General features: G+C 45.6%; 1 long non-coding RNA gene across 1 annotated transcript; it reads left to right on the top strand.

Annotated features, from left to right (window-relative positions):
* The first annotated feature begins 2,239 nt into the window (after positions 1–2,239).
* LOC142830647 (uncharacterized) lies at positions 2,240–17,125 on the top strand. The gene is made up of 3 exons (XR_012906083.1): positions 2,240–2,271; positions 14,733–14,841; positions 15,791–17,125. It is a non-coding gene; the product is annotated as an uncharacterized LOC142830647 (long non-coding RNA).
* The last annotated feature ends 3,037 nt before the right edge of the window (positions 17,126–20,162 follow it).

Genomic DNA, 20,162 nt, shown 5'->3' with positions numbered 1-20,162 from the left:
ACCCCGTATACTTATGAAAATACATGTGTAAAGCTCCAAAAATCAATTGCAAAGGAAAATTCCAAAGTCCACTTAAACTTCTTCCATCCAATTCCAATACCCACAAAGTAAGAGTTATATAAAGCGACTAAATGTAAGACTTGCTCTCAGAAACTGTCTTCCTTTTGTAGTAATTCATTAAAAAAAATCCCTCTCTCAGGCAGGCATAGACAGAGTGAGAAAATCTTAACAGAAAATGCTGGCTAATGGAAGAGATTGGCTGATGAGAAATGAGTGCTTGAAAAGCTGATGCAGGTCAAAGACACAAAGGAAAAGCTGTTAAGGAAAGAGCAGTAACCTCTTCTCACCCCACAAACCCTCCCACCTCCTCCACTCTGGAAAGAAGATAAAGTGCACATTATTTAACATCCATACAAACCAGGGGCAATCAGAACAGAAACTAGTGTTCAAAGGAACAGTTTGCAAATGTCTGTCTTTTCAAATATCCATTGATGATATTAAGTATTTTACATCAGAAAATAAAAAATATCATGAAAATTATTAAAGTCACTGATTATTTCTTCTTAGTTAAATCCTGGGGACATTTCTCTATCCTGTCTGCTACCTGCAAAATACTGACTACTCTCCCTTTCACTTTCTTACTTGTCTGGCTTATATGATTATATTTATCCTCACAGAAAGCTAAGAGTGAAGATTTTGTTTGTTTGCATTGGCTTTTGTATTCATGTTCCTTTAATCAAATACATTAAGAAAACAAACAGGAAGCATCAGCCATTCCACTGCTGCATCCATGCTGGCAAATAGAATAAGATTATGTTCATGTTGCCAGGAGGTGAACCTCAGGCAGGAAATGATACCCTAAACTAGGCAAGGTCCTTGCATTAAGCTATGGCTGATTGACCCTTGCATGCTGTGTGTCGTCCCAGTTTAACACTTACATTTTGCTGATATTGGATGGATGGACTCTAAGGACCCGGGATGAGGGCCATGCTGGTCTGTTGAATGGGTTTCAGTCAAAGTAAGGGTGGGATAAAGAGAGATTAAAAGAATGAACACAAAAAGGCTTGGCACTTTAAAGAGATTTAGGCATTTTAGAGACAATCATTAAAGATAATTTCTCAGATTATAACGTCAGTGGGAATCAGATCATGCCTATATGCTGGGGAAATATGTGAAATAAGAAATAATGGTTTTGTGAATAGTTTTCTGTATCGCTGTGATGGGGTGTACCAACCCTGCACTGGCCCGGGAGGGGTTAACCAGGCCTGCTTGGCTGAGAAGGCCCCGCCCCACAGCCCTAGTATAAAAGCGAGGGGAGCAGTTCAGTCAGGGCTGACCATGGAAGAAGGAGGAGCTACAGCTACTACTGCAGCAGGTGGATGCTGGGGGAGTGACTAGCCCAGGGGATGCACAGGGGAAAGATGTCAGCCTTTGGACAGGGTAGAAAGTAGCCCAGGGTGGGAAGCCAGAGGACACCCAGTGAGCTCAGCATGTTTTGAGCTGATTACCTGATGAGCTAGTGGTGGGATATGCCCACCACTGATAGGGCCCTGGGCTGGGACCCTGTGGAGAGGGAAGGCCTGGGTACCCCTTCCTCACTCCCATTGACCCCCAAAAGGGGGGAGTGCCTCAACAGCATTATTGAGTTGGCTGCTGGGCCTTACTGCCACGATGACAGCAGCTATACACAGGGAGAGGGAATGATTACAGGGTGAGGCTCCCCGCCTGGCCTCCCAGGGGGCTGGGCTTCCCACTTTGTGACAATCACCTTTATTCTTCTTGCAGGTTCTGATGTTGAAATGGGAGCTTTCTCCTTTTCAGCAGGGTTCCACTAGCTGGGGTCAGAGCCAATTCAGCTCTGAATCCACACAGCAAGCTCCAGAAGAGGCCTCAGAGGTGGAGGGATCCTACTCATTTCCCTTTAATCATTTAGCCAGTGTTGCAAGGAGTATTGTAGGACAGATAAGGAAGAGGGTGATAAGCTAATTTCTTTCCCTCTCCTATTTATTTTGGGTGTGCACATCCTAAACTCATAACTCCGATCATCTGAAGAAGTGGGCTGTGCCCACGAAAGTTCATGATACCAAAACTACGTTTTGTTAGTCTATAAAGTGCTACTAGACTTTTTATTTTTTTTCTTCTGTAACAGACTAACTTCGTTACCCCCTGAAGCTTCTTTCCCTGGTACGTGTCAAACCTTTATCAATCTTGAAAATCACTCTGTGCCTCTTAATTTTTACAGGGTCAAGGCAGTGCATTTTCTGAGATCTGGTAAGAGGCTTGGCTTTGTCTCTTATTTACTGCTCTTAATTTGGTGTTTCTCTGTCTAGTTTAAAATCACTTAAGTAGTTGAAAATGAGCGTCATCCAGAAAATGTGTGGATCTGCCTAAGATTTGTGTAACATTTAATGGTATTGGCATTCCGAATTATCAGCCTCTGCAAATGAGGAAACAAGAACCTAAAAGCCAGCCGAGAGGCTGAGAGAACTTTAATGGGCTGAATACTTGTGTAGGCACTTTATTCATTACACTTCAAAAATGAGAGTATCTCTGGGTTAGAGTGGTATGATTGGTATAATTGTCTCCATCCGAGAGAGCCTTTCTGTCTTCCCATGTGGCTCTAGAGAAGTTGAGTGGGATGGATATGGAGCTGATACGTAGCATTACAATTACTGAGATGTAACAGCTTATGTACCCCATCGTTGCCTGGCTCAATGAAGGGAAGCTATTATAGTGGGTGATGAGCATTTCCTCTGTGAATATTGATCTAATTTATAGGAGAGGCAGTGGAATGTTTTGTCACGGGGCAGACTCACCACCATGGCACCTCCAGCCAGTAGCTCTGGGAATTAGCTCACCAAATGCCTCCCTCTAGCTGGTGTCTCCCCGTGTTCTCGCTTCCCTCTACTCCAGACCTGTGTCATTCTTGGCCCACAGTGTCCTCTTTGGGTAGGCTAGTTTTCCTCCCAGGGAACACCCAGTTCCCCTGTACCCACTTTGCCTCAGTGACCCACTGTCAGTCTTCATCTAGCCCGTCTCTGGGGCAAACTGCAGCCTGTAATGGCCCCTCATCACTGGCAAAGGGGTGTGGACCAGTTGCTTTTGCTGACCGTGGCTGCCTCTCTGCAGCCCTAGTAGCCTCCAGCCTTGTTGCAGGCCCTGCAGCCTGGAAACTAGCTTGACCTGAGCTTCCCCAGCCCTATCTGTCTTCCTTCCTCTGCTCTGCTTTGCTTTACTTTACTTTGCTTCCCTGGCAGCCATGTCCCTCCTGCTCTCTATCAAGAGCAGCAGTAAGTGGTTGTCTCCCTCCAAGAGCCCTTCTATATATAGCCCCCAGCTGGGCTCTCATTAGCCACAACTGCCTCAGCTGGGGCATCACTCTCAGCCCACCCTCCGGGCTGGAGTTTTGCCCTTAAAGGGCCAGTGCAGGGCAAGTGCCCTGTCACACTGAATGCAATAGGTATATAGTAAACTGTATCTGTCCACGAATGTGAGACAACATCTTCCCGGATAAGAACACCTATATACAGGCATGAAAGACCATATGGTAGGCTATTTGATTCAAGGATCCACCTGTTTCCAACCATAAGAACAGCCATACTGGATCAGACCAAAGGTCCATCTAGCCCAGTATTCTGTTTTCCAACAGTGGCCAATGTCAGATGCCCCAGAGGGAATGAATAGAACAGGTAATCATCACATGATCCCTCTCCTGTCATCCATTTCCAGCCTCTGACAAACAGAGGCTAGGGACATCATTCCTACCCATCCTGACTAATAGCCATTGATGGCCCTAACCTCCATGAATTTATCTAGTTCTTTTTTGAACCCTGTTAAAGTCCTAATCTTCGCAATATCCTCTGGCAAAGAGTTCCACAGGTTGACTGTGTGCACTGCGTGAAGAAAAACTTCCTTTTGTTTGTTTTAAACTTGCTACACTTTAATTTCATTTGGTGACCCCTAGTTCTTATATCATGGGAACAAATAATTTTTCCTTAACTTTTTCCACATCAGTCATGATTTTATAGACTTCTATCATATCCCCCCCCCCCTTAGTCTCCTCCAGATGCAAACTTTGTTTTGCTGGAGTTGTTACAAAACCAAAGGGCTATAAACAGTTAAAGTGGCTTGATTCCTATGAAGAATGAGTTGCAAAGGTCTGTCCAGGATGTTGTTTGAGTTCTGACAGGAAGACACCAGGGGTGCATCTAGACTGGCAAGATTTTGCGTAAAAATGCCTGCTTTTGCACAAAATCTTGCTGCCTGTCTACACTGGCCGCAAGTATTTGTGCAAGAACACTAACTTTGTACTGTACAAAAATCAGTGGTTCTTGAGCAAATAGTCCAACACTCCCGCTCAGGGATAAGCTTTCTTGCGCAAGTATTCTTGCGCAAGAGGGCCAGTATAGACAGCCAATTTAATTTCTTGCACAAGAAAGCCCGATGGCTAAAATGGCTATCGGAACTTTCTTGCGCAAGAGAGCGTCTACACTGGCACTGATGCTTTTGTGCAAAAGCAAATCTTTTGTGCAAAGGCACATGCCAGTACAGACACTCTCTTGTGCAAATACTTTTAATGGAAAATCATGCCAGTTTAGACACAGCCTGAGAGAGTCTACAGGGAGTTTGTTCATGGGTGATGGTTGACAATTTGGTAAGTTAGAATGCTATAATCTGTTGGGGTATGTCTACACTACCCCGCTAGTTCGAACTAGCGGGGTAATGTATGCATACCGAACGTGCAAATGAAGCCTGGGATTTGAATTTCCCGGGCTTCATTTGCATAAGCCGGCCGGCGCCATTTTTAAATGCCGGCTTGTTCGAACCCCGTGCCGCGCGGCTACACGCGACACGGGCTAGATAGTTCGGAATGGCTTGCTAGTTCGAACTATCTAGCCCGTGCTGCGTGTAGCCGCGCGGCACGGGGTTCGAACTAGCCGGCATTTAAAAATGGTGCCGGCCGGCTTATGCAAATGAAGCCCGGGAAATTCAAATCCCGGGCTTCATTTGCACGTTCGGTATGCATACATTACCCCGCTAGTTCGAACTAGCGGGGTAGTGTAGACATACCCTTGTTGTTTTTAAGAAACGCTTTTCTTCTGAATAACTGATTCCCTGCTTAAAGAAGACTACTTGGTCACCGATTACCATTCTTTCCCCTGAATGGAACAGAATTGCAGGATCAGGAATGGATGTAAATTATACCTATTGTGGCAAATCACCATTAATTTACAGGCATCTGCAGCACAGAAAATTGGAGAATGATGTGATTCCTCCCCCAGAAACAAGTGAGGGCTAGATGTCTGACACTTACCAAGACAGCAACACTACAGAGATTGATCTCCCGGAATAGATTTAGCAGGTCTAGTAAGGACCCTCTAAATCGACTGCTGATCACACTCCTTTTGACTCCAGGACTTCACTGGGTCGTGAGGAGTAAGGGAAGTCAACGGGCATCCTTCCTCCTGGACACACACTGCACCTTCCTTTGCTCCTGCTCCCTATTCCCAGCCTGCTTCTGCAGCCTACCTCCCACCCAGATCCTGCACTCTATGCTATTCACTGGCAGCCCTGTCCTACACACTGAACCCCTCATTTTTTGTCCTCATCACAGAACTAACAGGGGGTCTATAAAATCCACTAACTCTGGAACCCCAGAAAAATGAATCTGGCCTATGGGAAGCCCTGAACCTCCCCATCCCTTCCCCTTGGCCCTGTGGGGCTGGAGCACCAGAGGAGTGAGGTCTCTCAGGTGGGGGCCACCTCCATTGAGAGTGAGGGGTTTCTGGAGGTATTTTTTTGCTTCTCATTTGTGTGGTCCCCAACTGATTTTTCTGTGGGTCAGTGGCCCCGACACAAAAAAGGTTCCTTACCCCTGCCATAAATAAAGAAAACATGAGAACCTTTTGTGTTGGACATAAAATAATATTTTACTTTATCAAACTTAATTTTAAATAATCATGAGAGTTAAAATGCTTAATCTGTTTAATAATTTAAATTAAACCATTTTCTCTAGCTGCAGCACTAGCAAAACAGCTTGGGCATAATTATGTAACAGTGAGATTTCATTAGCAAGTGGTGGTCCACTGAAAGGTTTACATTGAGCTCAGGTGGCCCATAGGCCAAAAAGTTTGAGAACCATTGGGCTAAGATGACTATCCATCCTATTTTTACCAGGACACTCCCTTATTTAAGACCTCCTCCTGGCATCCCGACTTTTTAAAAAAATGGGCACATTATCTCGTATTTCCTCTGTAGTGGGGAGGATAGTGGAGAGGAAGAGGAGCTGCCAGTGCTCAGGCTTTCAGCCGTTGAAGCCCCAAGCACCAGCAGCTCCCTTCCCTGCTGCAGGGCTGAAGCCCCGAGTGCCAGCAGGCCCGCCCCCCCCCCCCCCTTTGGTATCCTGTATTTGTCATACGGAAATAGTCACCCTACATTTGGCTCATCAGTTTCTTGGCTGGACCAGACCCAGGGCACTGAGATGGAAGTGAAAATGAATCCTAGGATGAGATGTATAGGCCCCACACAGATGAGGAAGTGACCAGAAAGGCCCTAGTGGTACAGCTAGCTCCATCTCTCTCACCCTGTCAGTTACACATGATAGGAAGGAGGCCTTTAAAAGGAAGGAAATGGCAGCCACAGGGGTGGGAGAGATTGTTATTGTCTCAAATGGCAGTATGCAGGAGTGATTCCTGATGCCTCAGAACTCCTAGGCAGACAGTCTTCACCCTCACACTGGAGTTTGCCGTGCTCTTCTCCCTCACCAAAGGCTCTTGTGTAAATTACATGGCCATGGGATAAGAGGGAAGGTCCTTTCTTGGATTGAGAACTGGTTAAAAGACAGGAAACAAATAAATGGTAAACTTTCAGATTGGAGAAGGGTAACTAGTGGTGTACCCCAAAGCTATGTCTAGACTGCAAGCCTCTTTCGAAATTTAATGTGGATAAGTGTAAAGTAATGCACATCGGGAAAAATAACCCCAACTATACATACAGTATGATGGGGGCTAATTTGGCTACAATAAATCAGGAAAGAGATCTTGGAGTTATTGTGGACAGTTCTCTGAAAACTTCCACGCAGTGTGCAGCGGTGGTCAAAAAGGCAAATAAGATGCTAGGAATTATTAGGAAAGGGATAGAAAATAAGACCCAGAATATCTTACTGCCCCTGTATAAAACTATGGTACGCCCTCATCTTGAATACTGTGTACAGATGTGGTCTCCTCACCTCAAAAAAGATATTTTGGCCTTGGAAAGGGTCCAGAAAAGGGCAACTAAAATGATTAGGGGTTTGGAATGGGTCCCATATAAGGAGAGGTTAAAGCGACTGGGACTTTTCAGTTTAGAAAAGAGGAGACTGAGGGGGGATATGATAGAGGTAAATAAAATCATGAGTGATGTGGAGAGGGCCGATAAAGAAAAGTTATTTATTAGTTCCCATAATAGAAGAACTAGAGGACACCAAATGAAATTAATGGGGAGCAGGTTTAAAACTAATAAAAGAAAGTTCTTCTTCACACAGTGTGTAGTCAACCTGTGGAACTCCTTGCCAGAGGAGGCTGTGAAGGCTAGGACTATAATAGAGTTTAAAGAGAAGCTAGATAATTTCATGGAGGTTAGGTCCATAAAAGGCTATTAGCCAGGGGATAATATGGTGTCCTTGGCCTCTGTCTGTCAGAGGCTGGAGAGGGATGGCAGGAGACAAATCGCTTGATCATTGTCTTCGGTCCACCCTCTCTGGGGCACCTGGTGCTGGCCACTGTTGGCAGACAGGATACTGGGCTAGATGGACCTTTGGTCTGACCCGGTACGGCCATTCTTATGTTCTTAATAAGATGGGCAGGCTGAGCCTGACTCAGAAACCCAGCCAGTGGGATTTCCCCAAACCTAGTATGTTGTAACTGGATTGTTGGCAGCACTGACTTTTCCTAGTACCACAGAGTCTCCCTGAAAATGGTGTGTGGGGGGGTTGACTTTTATTTTGATCCCTCAACTACTGAGACTTAAGGAGGTCCATAAAGGGCAAAGTTCCTCTTGGAAATAGTAGAGAAGTGGGGCTGGTGGTTTGACCACCCAGTATAGATAATGAGATGGGGTCAGGCTCCCTCACTGTCTGAGGGAGGAACCAAGGACTCTGTTGCAAACCCAAAAAGTTATGCTTTCTTGATCTTCGGTAAAGGTTCAGTCTGAGGATTGCACCAAAGTCTGGCTATACCTAGTCTCCATCTGCAGAGGGTATGGTTCTTTGTGGAACCTTGCCACGTCAACTCCCTTCCCGGCACATACCTATGTCCTCTCTGTACCTGGTCACTCATCAAGTCCCCACAATCACTTCCACACCAGGGGCCTTTGAAATTCTACGCACTGTGCTTCTAACACCCCCCTTAGCAACAAAACCAGACACCCCCCACATTACCCAAATCTCATAATGAAAAGATTATCCGCTCAATTTGCCAGACCTTTCCATTCCCTGAGATACTGTGTTATGGAGTCTGCCTGACACCTCACAGATCTTTTTGCAAAATCTAGGGTTGCCCCTGTTCAAATCATTTATGCCTTTATCAGCCCTCCCAGATGAGGCTGGTTTTATCTAACGTTTACAACTGAACATTCATTTAATTCCCTGGCTTCTCAGGATATTAACTTATGATCCCAACCTCATTCTAGGCTTTAACAAATAATTTTGACGGATTTTCAGTATTTATTGCTGCTTTGAGGCCTTGTTTGCTTTTTGCTTTTGACCTTTCAAGTAAAGAGTATAAAGGCATTCCTGGTGAGTGTATGAGAGCTCTGATTATGTTCAAAGACTGAAATAGACTGATGCTCCCAAATTAATGAATAACATCCAGAGAATGGCTTTTGTTTTGTTTAGCACCATGATTAAATGACGCAAGTAGCCAATATTGCCTAATTAGAAGAAAAGCTCCAGGGAAACATCTTAATTTTCACAAAGAACAGAAATCAATATATGCACTTACCATGTAGGGGAAAAGTCTCCTTTGAAAGGAAGAGGTTCAGAATTACTTGGTCTTCTCCCCTGCCTCCCTATTATGACCTGAGGTTAAAATAAGTGGATTTGACCTGCTGCGCAGCCCCTGCAAGAGCTGGCTGAGCTGTGGCAAGAGCTGGCAGGGACCCGGGTTGCAATAAAACAGAACCTGTAAGAAATTTTAAGTTACTTTCACCACTGATTATGACTCTATAATTTAAAGGATACTTTCGTAGTTAAGGCACAGGGTTGTGTGTCAGAAGGCTGGGTTCTATTATTCCTTTTGCCCCAAAAATTCCTCTGTGTCCTTGAAATAGTCTTTAAATCTCTTGTTGCCTCCGTTTCCCCTTCTGTATGGCGGAACAAATGGAGATCAAATTATTGACATGTTTCCAATTGGTATTTTCAGATTTAATTCACTTAGGCTATGTCAAAGCAAAGTTGGAAAAAGATATACAAATTGCAGTTCGCAATTTGCATATCTTTTTCCGTTTTTCTTCTGAAAGAGGCTCTTCTGACATTTGGCCCGTCTACATGGGCTAAATGTCAGGAAAAAACTCTTTCAGAACATCCCTTCTTCCTCGTAGAATGAGGTTTAAAGGCTGCCGAAAAAACGTGTCTGCAATTTCTGAAATTTTTTTTGGAAAAGCAGACACGTTTCTTGGACACAGCAGAGCTTTTCCAGGATACCTCTGGTATCCCGGAAAAGCTCTGTAGTGTAGACGTACCCTTAATGTTTGCAAAATGCTTTTGAGGTCCTGTTGTGGAAGGAAAGAGAAATAAAAAGTGTCATTACTAACTGAAATATGTTTGCAACTTTTTTCAATAGAAGAAATTTAGTGGAGTTAATGGTTCTTCTGAGATCAGAAACATTGAGCTGGACTGATCCAAGTCAAATGAACAATTTAACAAATGGCAGCACACAAACTTTGAGAAATCAAAGGAAATGCTGTTCTGCATTATCGGAATTGGTCTTTTGTGAATGCTGTCTGATTTTATTGAAACTCCTGCTGACCTCATTTAAGTGATTACTTTGGTTTTTTTTTGCCTGGAGGATACACTAGGAAGCATTTAATAGATATGAACAAAAGCTCCATCAAATGACAGAACATATATTATAGGCCATCCTCTAAAAGAAGAAAGGCAACTTGTTCTAAATGCTAGAGGATCTGAGGATGGATTAGACCCACATTCATCTGAAAAAGTACTCACGAAAGCTCATAATACCATCTACTTGTTTTGTTAGTCTTTAAGGTGCTGCTAGACTATTCGTTGTTGAAGTTTTTTTAGTTTCTGTGTTAGTGTCACATACCTCACACACAGCCTCCATGTCACCTGTGAATAAATTCTATTTCCCTTTCCCCAATCAACTAAGATCTTGGCCACACTGAAATTATGGCCACTGGTGCAGCTGCATCCATTCATACCCCTATGTGACAGGGCGCTTGCCCTGCACTGGCCCTTTAAGGGCAAAAACCAAGCCCTGAGTGAGGGCTGAGAGTGAAGCCCAAGTTGAGGCAGTTGTGGCTAATGAGGGCCCAGCTGGGGGCTATATATATATAAGGGCTCCAGAAGGGAGAGGAAAACTTATAGTTGCTCTGAATAGAGAGCAGGGTGGACTTGGCTGCTAGGGAAGCAGAGCAGGGGAAGGAAGACAGGCAGGGCTGGGGAAGCTCTGGCCAAGCTGGTTCCCAGGCTGCAGGGTCTGAAGCAAAGCCGGAGGCTACTAGGGCTGCAGAGAAGCAGCTAGGTTAGGCAAAGGCAGCAGGTCCACACCGCTTTGCCGGTGATAAGTGGCCATTACAGGCTGCAATTTGCCCCTGAGGCAGGGGCTAGATGAAGACTGGTAGTGGGTCACAGAGGCAAGGTGAGTATAGGGGAACTGGGTGTTCTCTGGGAACCCCTGAGGAGGAGAGGACCCTAGAATGTAAAGCTGGATAAACACCTACCCCCCCAGAAGGGGGTTCAAACATTGGAGTGGGCCCTGCCAGAGGGCGGTGTCCTGAAGAGGATGCTGTGGTCCCAGAACTGGACTAGAGAAGGCCGCGAGAACACAGGGAGACGCCAGCTAGAGGGAGGTGTCCGGTGAGTCGACGAGCTAATTCCCAGAGCTACCAGCTGGAGGCGCCATGGTGGTGAGTCTGCCCCATGACACCCTAAGGTAGACAATGTACAATGGTGCAGCAGGATTTCCAGTACTGCAGTTTATTCTGTCTAGGTAAATTGGTCTGATGCAAATCACATTGCACAGATATCAATTGTTTATACTAACGGCTTGCACTGGTACAAGTATACTAGTGGCTACAATCTTGGAGTAGGCAAGGTCTTAAGATGTCAGGACAACACTGCTTCAGTCCAAGAGGCTATGGGCCAAAATAAGTCGTTACTTAGTGTCTGCAACCCCACTGAAGTCAAGATGAGTCCTTCTGTCCTGATGTCCCTGCGATGTTCTCCTCCGCCCCCCCCCCCCCCCGCCCCAATTCTTTCCTTAAGAATAGGCAGTCAAGTTCTTTCAGTATGGGAAAGCTTCCAAACACTTCTGCGGCTATAGCAATACAGTGAGAAAAACTTCCACACCTGTAGGTTGCCAGCACTCGGTTTGTTCTATAAAAACTGATTTATAAAAAAATAACGTAATGACCCTGTGTCAAAAGAAGAAATATATTCATCAAGGCACACATTTTAAAATTCATTTACAGAATGATTATTTCCATTTCAAAGGATAAATATGCTATAGAACCGTGGTCCCCAACACGGTGCCCGTGGGCGCCATGGCACCCGCGGGGGCATTTGCATGCGCCCGCCAGGTGCTCGGGGCTGGCCTGGCCCCGGGCACATGGCGCACGGTGAGCACCGGCCCCGGGCGCATAGCGCTTGCGGGGGGGGGGGGGTGCCGGCCCCGGGCACGTGGCGCTTGCGGGGGGAGCGCCGGCCCCGAGCGCGTGGCTATGGGGGGGCCCCGCCCCCGGGCATGCGGCTATGGGGGGGGCCGTCCCCGGGTGCGCAAGTGTCCCCGCTCCCTGGCGCCCGGCGGGCGAACTGCCACGCCCCCTGGCGCCCGACAACCTCAAAAGGTTGGGGACCACTGCTATAGAAGAATGGGGTATTTGAATTGTTGCATGGATTTTGAAAAACTTTGCAGTTTTCTGTAAACCTAAGGTTTTTGTAGGCAAGAACAATAAAACAGTCAGCATTCATCATCTGCTCAGGAAAAACAGGTCAATTTTTCTTGTTAATGTTTCCATAGAAGCAGAAATTGAATAGCAGACTTGATTAACCCCTAGCCACAGTAAATGGCTTTCTGTTTATTTTCCCTGCTGGTGAGGGTTATTCACCTCCACACCAGCTCCTGAAGGGCTTAAGGAAGCTATGTGGGCCAATTAGGCTGCCTCTGGAGGAGAAGCCAGGGACAGAGAGTACTTATTAAAGGACCAAGCTCAGCTGGACAGGAACAGAGCCTTTGTATGAAGGTAGGTAGCTGAGGGTAGAAAAGGGCTGTAGGAAGAAGGCCTGCAACCTTTTTTCTGGGAAGGGAGCTTGGCCCTGTGGGAAAGGTCTATCTGGAGGAGGGTGAAGAAGAAGCCTGACAGAAGCAGCAGAGGACTCTGCCCAAGGAAACAGCAGTAAAGTGTGGGACAGTGAAGACCTTAGTGCTGGGTGTAGCATCCTAGGGCTAGAACCCAGAGGAGATGGTGGGCCTTCTAGCCACTGGTGAAGTGGCACCCTTGAGGGGTTGTGTGTAGTGAGAAGGCATGCCCCTCCTCCCCCTTGGCTGCAGACACTGGGGACATGCCCCAAGCTGCCTCTTGAGTGGAGTTCGGAGGGCCCTGCTTACTGAAAGTGGAGGTTCAGGACAGGAAGAGAAAGCTGAGTGTCAAGGCTGGTTTTTTATGCTGAGGACAAGCAGCTGGAGAGCAGAAACACTTCTGTGTCATGGCTAGAAGTGCGTACCAGGGAGAGTCACTGCTGCCCCAGTGACCTACCCTTCTGGAGAGCATTGATGCTGGGGAGCTGCTGCCGATGCCCTTGGCAGTGTACCCAGAGGAGCAGGAAGAATATCTGAGGTTCCAGGTATGCTAGAGGGGAGTGTTAGAAGTGACCCAGGGTAGTCCGGTGGCTGGTGCACCTGAGTCTGCGTCAGTATGTTGCGGGCAGATCCTCACTGACCCAAATGGCGGATTGCCCCGTCACGGATAGGGCTCTGAGTTGGGATGCTGAGAGGCCAGGGAACCTTAACTACTATTGACACTGGTTCAGTCTGACTGAAAGACCAGAGCCCTGAGTGCAAATTACCCCACACTGCTTGGGGCTAGAGAAACTGACACTTGTTGATTATAGCCCTGTCTTCTTGAGACACCAGGGTCCAGATTACTGATTGCCTGCCTGTGGTGTTTTAGATGCTGCTTGTAATTATTGGAACTGGGAGCACTGGCTGTTGGGAATCTGGAAGCACAGGAAACAGGAAGGAGGGGGGAGGAGATGGCCTGAGTGAGAGCTACAGAGGGGAGCAGCAGCAGCTTTAAGAGGTTTCACCTTTGTTAAATAAAGGCCTGTTGAAGTTTGTTACTACCTTGCTTGCATGATACAACACTGCCCTTGTCTGAAGCCCAGGGAGCCAGACTCTGGAGGCCCTGTGTGACACAAGGGCTGGGCCTTGGGTTACTGATTCCTCTGCCCTGATGCACGTAGCCTAATATTGGGCATCCGGACAGCAGTAAGGCACAATTCAACAGGCTTAAGATGATGCTGCATGGTGGTTGAATGTGCCTTTGGCAGACTGAAAGGAAGATGTGGATGTGTCTATGGCAGGTTAGGCCTTGGGGAGGCTCATATCCGCAAGGCGATGACCACATGTCTCTTACATAATTTGTGTTAGAGAAGGGGTGAAGCATTTGCCTGTGAATGGACCAGTGAGAGAGACTGGATGCACAGTTTGGACCGGTAGACACTCATGCTGTCAGAGGAGCCCAGAGGGTGGTCCCATTTGACAATGAGGGGGTGCTGATACTTTTGTGTATTGGGATTGCTTCCTTGCCTCATCCTACTGCTCATCCTTAGTGAGACGTTCCCATGAAACCCAAGGGATATTACAGGCTTCCACAGAGGCCAGCGTGATTGGCGTGGGTTGTGCCACACAAAATAAGCTCCTGGAAACCAGCATCTCACAGCTTCATTGGTGTAGATCTTTTAAAGTTAGGTTTTCTACATCAACTTCTAGTTTGGTCATTACAAATTTTATGCTGTTGTGTACTGGGAATTCAGGGGGTGTAGCTATGCCTCCTGACTTGTAGTAATAAACTCCTGACCCAGTTATAAAAAACTTTATAAAACCCCATTATAAAAAACAAATTCCAGCACCAGTGATCATAGATGACATGAGCTAAACAACCGACAGCAAGAAGTTCATGGTGTCTCTCATATTTTGGAAAACACTGTTCAAATTAAAATTCACTTCCAGCATGCACAGAATACAATTTTTAGACCACTCATCAATCCTATTGACTAAGTTGGTAATGATTGCTTCAGACTTTTAATGAAAATCTTCCTGAAAATCTAACAATATGGAGTGCCTGGACACAACTGAAATATCTTAAAGCAAATGGGAAGCATTTCATGGAACCTTTGCTAAAGGCATCAGTGGCTTTCCAATAATAAATGTAATCTGTTCGCAGTAATTTGTATGCTTAGAATATGGAGCTAGCTCATTTTTTCACAATGTGCTTTTGATTTAATGTTTCCACAGGATACACATTTAGCCATTTTGGACTCACTGAAAATACATCTATTCACTTTTGCTATATAATCCACATTTCAACTCGAGTGGTTGTGCTTAACAACAATGAAATGTTCTGGTGAGTTCTGCTTCCATGATTCTGTCTCGGGGCAGTACACGAATTTTTGAAGAAAAACAACTTTGAATTCTTGAACTATTTTTTAACCTCTATCATGTCTGATTTATGTGTTTGACCTTTTCAGCGTGATATTACATTTATCATGAATTGAAACATCAGTCATACTTACAGTAGGTGCAAAGTGAATAGTTCTTTCCTCTCCCACTGCTTTTAATGAATTTTAATTCTTCTTTCTACCTGACTGAGAAAATACTTTCTTTTTGGCATGGTGATTCTCATGATGATAGTTTTTTTAACATGTAACAAGCTTTCCTGTTACATGTTGAGAGCAAGATGCAAGAGAAATACCAGAAATTACATCAGATAGGTAGTTGTGGTACCATATCCTGAAATAAAAAAAAATACAGTGCACCAACACGGTATAAAACTGGTAGTGGCCACCAAGGTTTTTATGTGTAATCCTCCTGGAGTTTCTACCCCCTGGAGCCCTCCCAGGGAGTTCAAGCATGGTGGCCCACACACTTTCACGATCCAGGCAGCTCCAGGATAGTGGACGCCAAATCTCAAATGTCTCAGCCTGAGCTGGGCTTAAGATTAGTATAGGAATAAGAGGGAGCTGGAAGCCCTTGCCTCTTGAGGCTCATGAGGGAGGCTCCTGAAGTTGAAAGGGGTGATGGGAGAGGAGTCCATGTCTGTCTGACTAGGACCGCTTGCCCAGAGGAGGGGAAGAAAGGTGAACCTACAGCCAGCCTAACCCGGAGAGAGAGAGCTTAGCTAGACACCCTGAGTGGGGGGCGGAGGGAAAGCCTGTCCCCGCACTGGAGCAGAGAGGAGACACCAAGCACTCTTTATAGACAATCCCAGGGCTTTACCCGTAGTGAGAGAAGGGGCTTTGAGCACCTTCAGGAGAGGGATTGCATATGTCTCTAAGTTTTGATTTTTTTTGTAGTTTAAAAAGTGTCAAAAGGAGAACACAAGCATCCTGCCTAATACATGAGGAGGAGGAGAGAGGACAAATATGCCACAAGAAGGATTGTCCTCTTCAAAGACTTATCAACCACCTGTGCAGAAATTGGTGGAAGCAGAAGACTTGTCAGGGAGTCAGTGCTCCCAAACAAGCTACTAACAGTGCTTGGCATGGAAACCTGCGAGCTCCTGGCTGTACAAATTTGGTATCCACATCTGCAAAAATGATCCACAGATATCTACATCTATGATGCAGATGCCTGCAAATCTGCAGGGTTAAAGATACAAAACCTGTATCCACATCAGCAAAAATTTGCTGCAGATAGCTGCATTCATATCTGTAGATGCAGATACCCACAGATATAAAGTAGATATTTGCAGGGCTCTACTTATCTGTCTCTAAAAGAAATTGGACTGAGAGAACACCCCTGGCACTGGGCCTAAGAAGTCCTACCAAACTTGACTCCATTCCTTCCCCTAGGCCCTAACAGGAGCCATAATACCTCATATTCTATTGTAAATGTTTGTCACTATACCCACAGTATGTGCAATCTTCTCCTTTCTGCCCGCTCTAGTAAAACACCCCATCCACTTAGCCATGTATCCAGATCGCTACTGCATTCAACTATGGCTGAAATCCAGAGGACCCGGCATCTGAAATGTCTTCAGTGTGTGCCTGCAAGCTAGGGTTCACTGGTGCACTCCTGGTATCTCGGAAGTTTAGTGTATCACAGAACTAGAAGCTGTAATAATTGCTACATAGTTTATGTCCACCTTGTTAAAGATTCAACTCTCCTAGCCTTCCATTTAAATTCTGCGGAAGTTCCTGGTCTACATACCTTAGGCTTGTCCTCTCATTTAAAAAAAAAAACCAGAAATCAAGAATTGAGATTCCCAAGCCTGATATTCCTAAATTTAAACAACGCACACACTTAAGAAAAACAAACTTGCTTTCATTATACATCAGAAGGAAGCTAAAAGGGGCAACAGTTCATGATTTTTTTTTTCATATTGCCTTTAATCTCTCTGCTTTAGCTTCCCTGAATAGCAAATAAAAGTGGATGACAATATTAACTCACCTCTGGCTTGTGTGGATTGATCAGTTAATTTTTATACAGAACTCTAAAAATTAAAAGCACTAATTGGTATAATTATTCTCTTCATTAGCACATTGTGTACATCTTGCATAGGCCAGATGAATACTGGAATTAATTATCTGCAACATGATGCAAAAGAGAAAGCTAATGCAAGCAATATATATCCATTAACTAACAGTACATATTAGGTGACTTGTAAATTCTTTCAATAGGTTGCTAAGCTTTGCTGAATGAAATGTAGGTTTCTTCTTTCACTGAGGCAAAGTCTCTCTTTAGGAAAGAAGCTGTAAGAACAAAAATATTTTAAAGACTTACGTGTTGCTCATTCAAAGAACCTATGTTTTGAAAAATAAGGATAGTGTTGGAAATATGCAAAATGAGATCTGCAATAAATCACTGCAGTTTCTGGATTTTCAGAATATGATTATCAACACAAGCAAAAAACGATTTCTATTAAGAAAAGAACAACCTGAAAATGTATTGTTTTCTGATCTCCACCTACTCTTGGGGTAGGAAAGCATCAGACCTCAGTGATCTCAGTTTGGTGGCAGTCAATGGCAGACCACAGAGGTACTTGAATTGTTGATATCGAAATAAATTGATGTTACAGTGACAGATAGCAACTTCGCTTTCCAAATAGAACTAATGTAACTGTGGGCATGTTTAGACCAGTGGTTTAATCCGAAGACTTTTGATGTATACTGGATAATATACAAGCTCAATAGCATGCATGGAAAGCTGGTTCTCTCTTGCATGGTGTATCTATATGGCAGGGGGGTTTGTGTTAAATGGGGATGTGGGTAGTCTCACCTAGAGGTCAGTACAGGAATCGGGAGTCAGACTGGGTCTGATGCCAGAAGGTCAGCATCTGAGACACGGCAAACAAAGAGTCAGGTTATCAGGGGCCGGTCTCACATCAGAAGCAGCCTAAGGCAGGGAGAACTCAGTGACACGAACAATTTCCTGTTCCTGTGCCGAGTTGGTTTACAGCTTCTATACAAATCAGAAGCTGCCTCATTTGGGCGTTGGATTCCAGGCCTGGAGTCCTCTGTCAGAGTTCAGTTCCTACTGGGATGATGCTTAGCTGGTCACTGGGTTGCTTGGCACTTACTAGATCAAAGAACCCTGTGGACTAGTATTCAAGACCCACAGTCTCTGACAGCTGTGAACTGAGCGCATGGAGGTGGTGTCCTGTAGACTGCTGAACCAGGCCCTGGCCTTCTTGCTAATCAACCCCCAAATGAGCTAGGCTCCTTCCTTTTCTCTATCCTCCAGGCCTGGCATTGGCTTCAGGTAAAGCGGGGCAGGGCTAGCTGGGCTCACAGGTTTTCTTTAACCCTTGTGATGCCAGGCTCTCCTTTTTCCACTCCCTCACGGGGTCTTTATTGTGAAACAATTGATTACATAAGAAAATAAAGTTTTAAGGGAACTAATTAAACAACTTTTTTTAGTTTTCAGAAATGCATTTAAAGCACTAGGGAAGCCAGAACAAAAAATTTGTGCAGGACAAAATGAAGTGCAGAGAGACGTGCGTGTGTGTGTGCGTGTGTGTGTGCGTGTGTGTGTGTGTGCGCGCGTGTGTGTGCGCGCGCGCCCTAATGTCACAGGTATGAATGTATAGGCCTTAGCTCGCTCTATCTTGTCCATGGGAATTCTGGGGTTGAGAGATGCAGCTCAAAATATTGGGTGAGGTTCAAAAAAAATCTTGGCTGCCAGACATCATTGTTCTTGGTGCCTGCCTATAGGCTGGCTCTGAGACCTGTGGGAGCTCTGCTACAAGGGCAGTACTACATTTATTTTAATATAGGTTCTCTTGAGCTGCTTGCTCTTTAATCAGCACTGGTTGGTATCCTAATCATGACACCTGCAATGTCCCCGAACATACCTCTCTCTTGCTGTGCCTGGTCATAAGAGCTTCCTGCACCAACACATCTCCCCAGATGATGATGAGATGCAGGGTCACAGTATGCTTCCAAGCAGCTGCGTGAGGCATATTGTGGCACTTCTGCAATACTACAGACATATCACTGCAGCAGTACTGATACACTCAAAACCAGGAGCAAGTGGGGAAAATCTGACTCCATGCCAGCTTTTTTAATGGTGGGAGGGGGATTGGTCATTATGGCAACTTAACACTAGAGAAAGGGAGGGCACAGACATAAACACATTGCTAATGGCCAGCCACAAAGCAGCATGGGATAGCCATTGGAGACATAAAAGAAGCAGCACACTGCAATTGTGTGCACACAAACCTGATTCACAGCAAGCCTGGCCCACTTTGCAAGAATACTCCAGAGTAGGTGGCAAATGCAGAGTTAGCGCATGGTGATGGGTTTGGTCATTTACACACAAGCATTTTCAAACCAGATTACCTCAGATTTGATCCAGTTTAAAAAATCCCCTGTAGAGAAGACCAAAACTTGAGAGAATTGGTAGCCCTTGTGTGACGTAGTGGGGGGTACCTTGCAGGTTGCTATGCTGGGCAGTGGGCTGTGAGTGACTTCTGCTGGCTGTAGCGTGGCCCAGCAGGGTAGGGGATGAGTCATTATGCAAAGAGGGTCTCTCAACCTGTCTGACCAGCCACCCCCAGGGAGAGGAACAAAGGAAGGTGGAATGCCGCCCCTGGCTGGGGGGGTAGGGCTGGAAGGGACGGTCTTTAGTTTCTGTCTGGGAAGCAGGGGAGAAGGAGGTAGGGAGGGGGCTGGGAGGTCCCAGCCACCCCCCATCTCAAAGGGGGGAACTGAGGCCTCCTAGCCCCAGTTCTTGCAACCAGATTACATCTGTGCTGTGCTGTATCCTGGAGAAGCAATAAACTCCCTCTATTCTACTGGCTGGTGGAGTCTGTTCGTGCCATTACGGGGGTGCAGGAGACGGGAAAAACCCGACGCGCCGCCACACCTTGAATCTGTGGCTTAAAGCAATGAAGGCCACTAATCTGGAGATAATGGTCCCAATTATTCACCATCTTGTAAAGTGGATATAAAAGTAGATATCCCATAGGGATAAGGGATCTTTTGGAAAAGGCTTTATTTTCTGCAAGATCAGCATCTAGACTGGCGCTTTTTTCCGACAAAGCTCCGTGCGGAAAAAAAGCGACAGCCATTTTTATGCTAATGAAGCTGGGGAGATTTAAATCCCCGCTTCATTAGCAATTGTGATACGTCTAATTTACATCCCTTTTACGAAAAAGAGATGTAGTCTAGATGTAGCCCCTATGTACAGATGTCTACGATGACACATTGCACAAAGCAGTGGAGA

This window comes from Pelodiscus sinensis, chromosome 9, assembly GCF_049634645.1.
Source record: "Pelodiscus sinensis isolate JC-2024 chromosome 9, ASM4963464v1, whole genome shotgun sequence".
In the NCBI taxonomy this organism is placed as follows: domain Eukaryota; kingdom Metazoa; phylum Chordata; order Testudines; family Trionychidae; genus Pelodiscus; species Pelodiscus sinensis.
The sequence above is the reverse complement of the archived record's forward strand: the minus strand, read 5'-3'. Positions and strand labels throughout refer to the sequence as shown.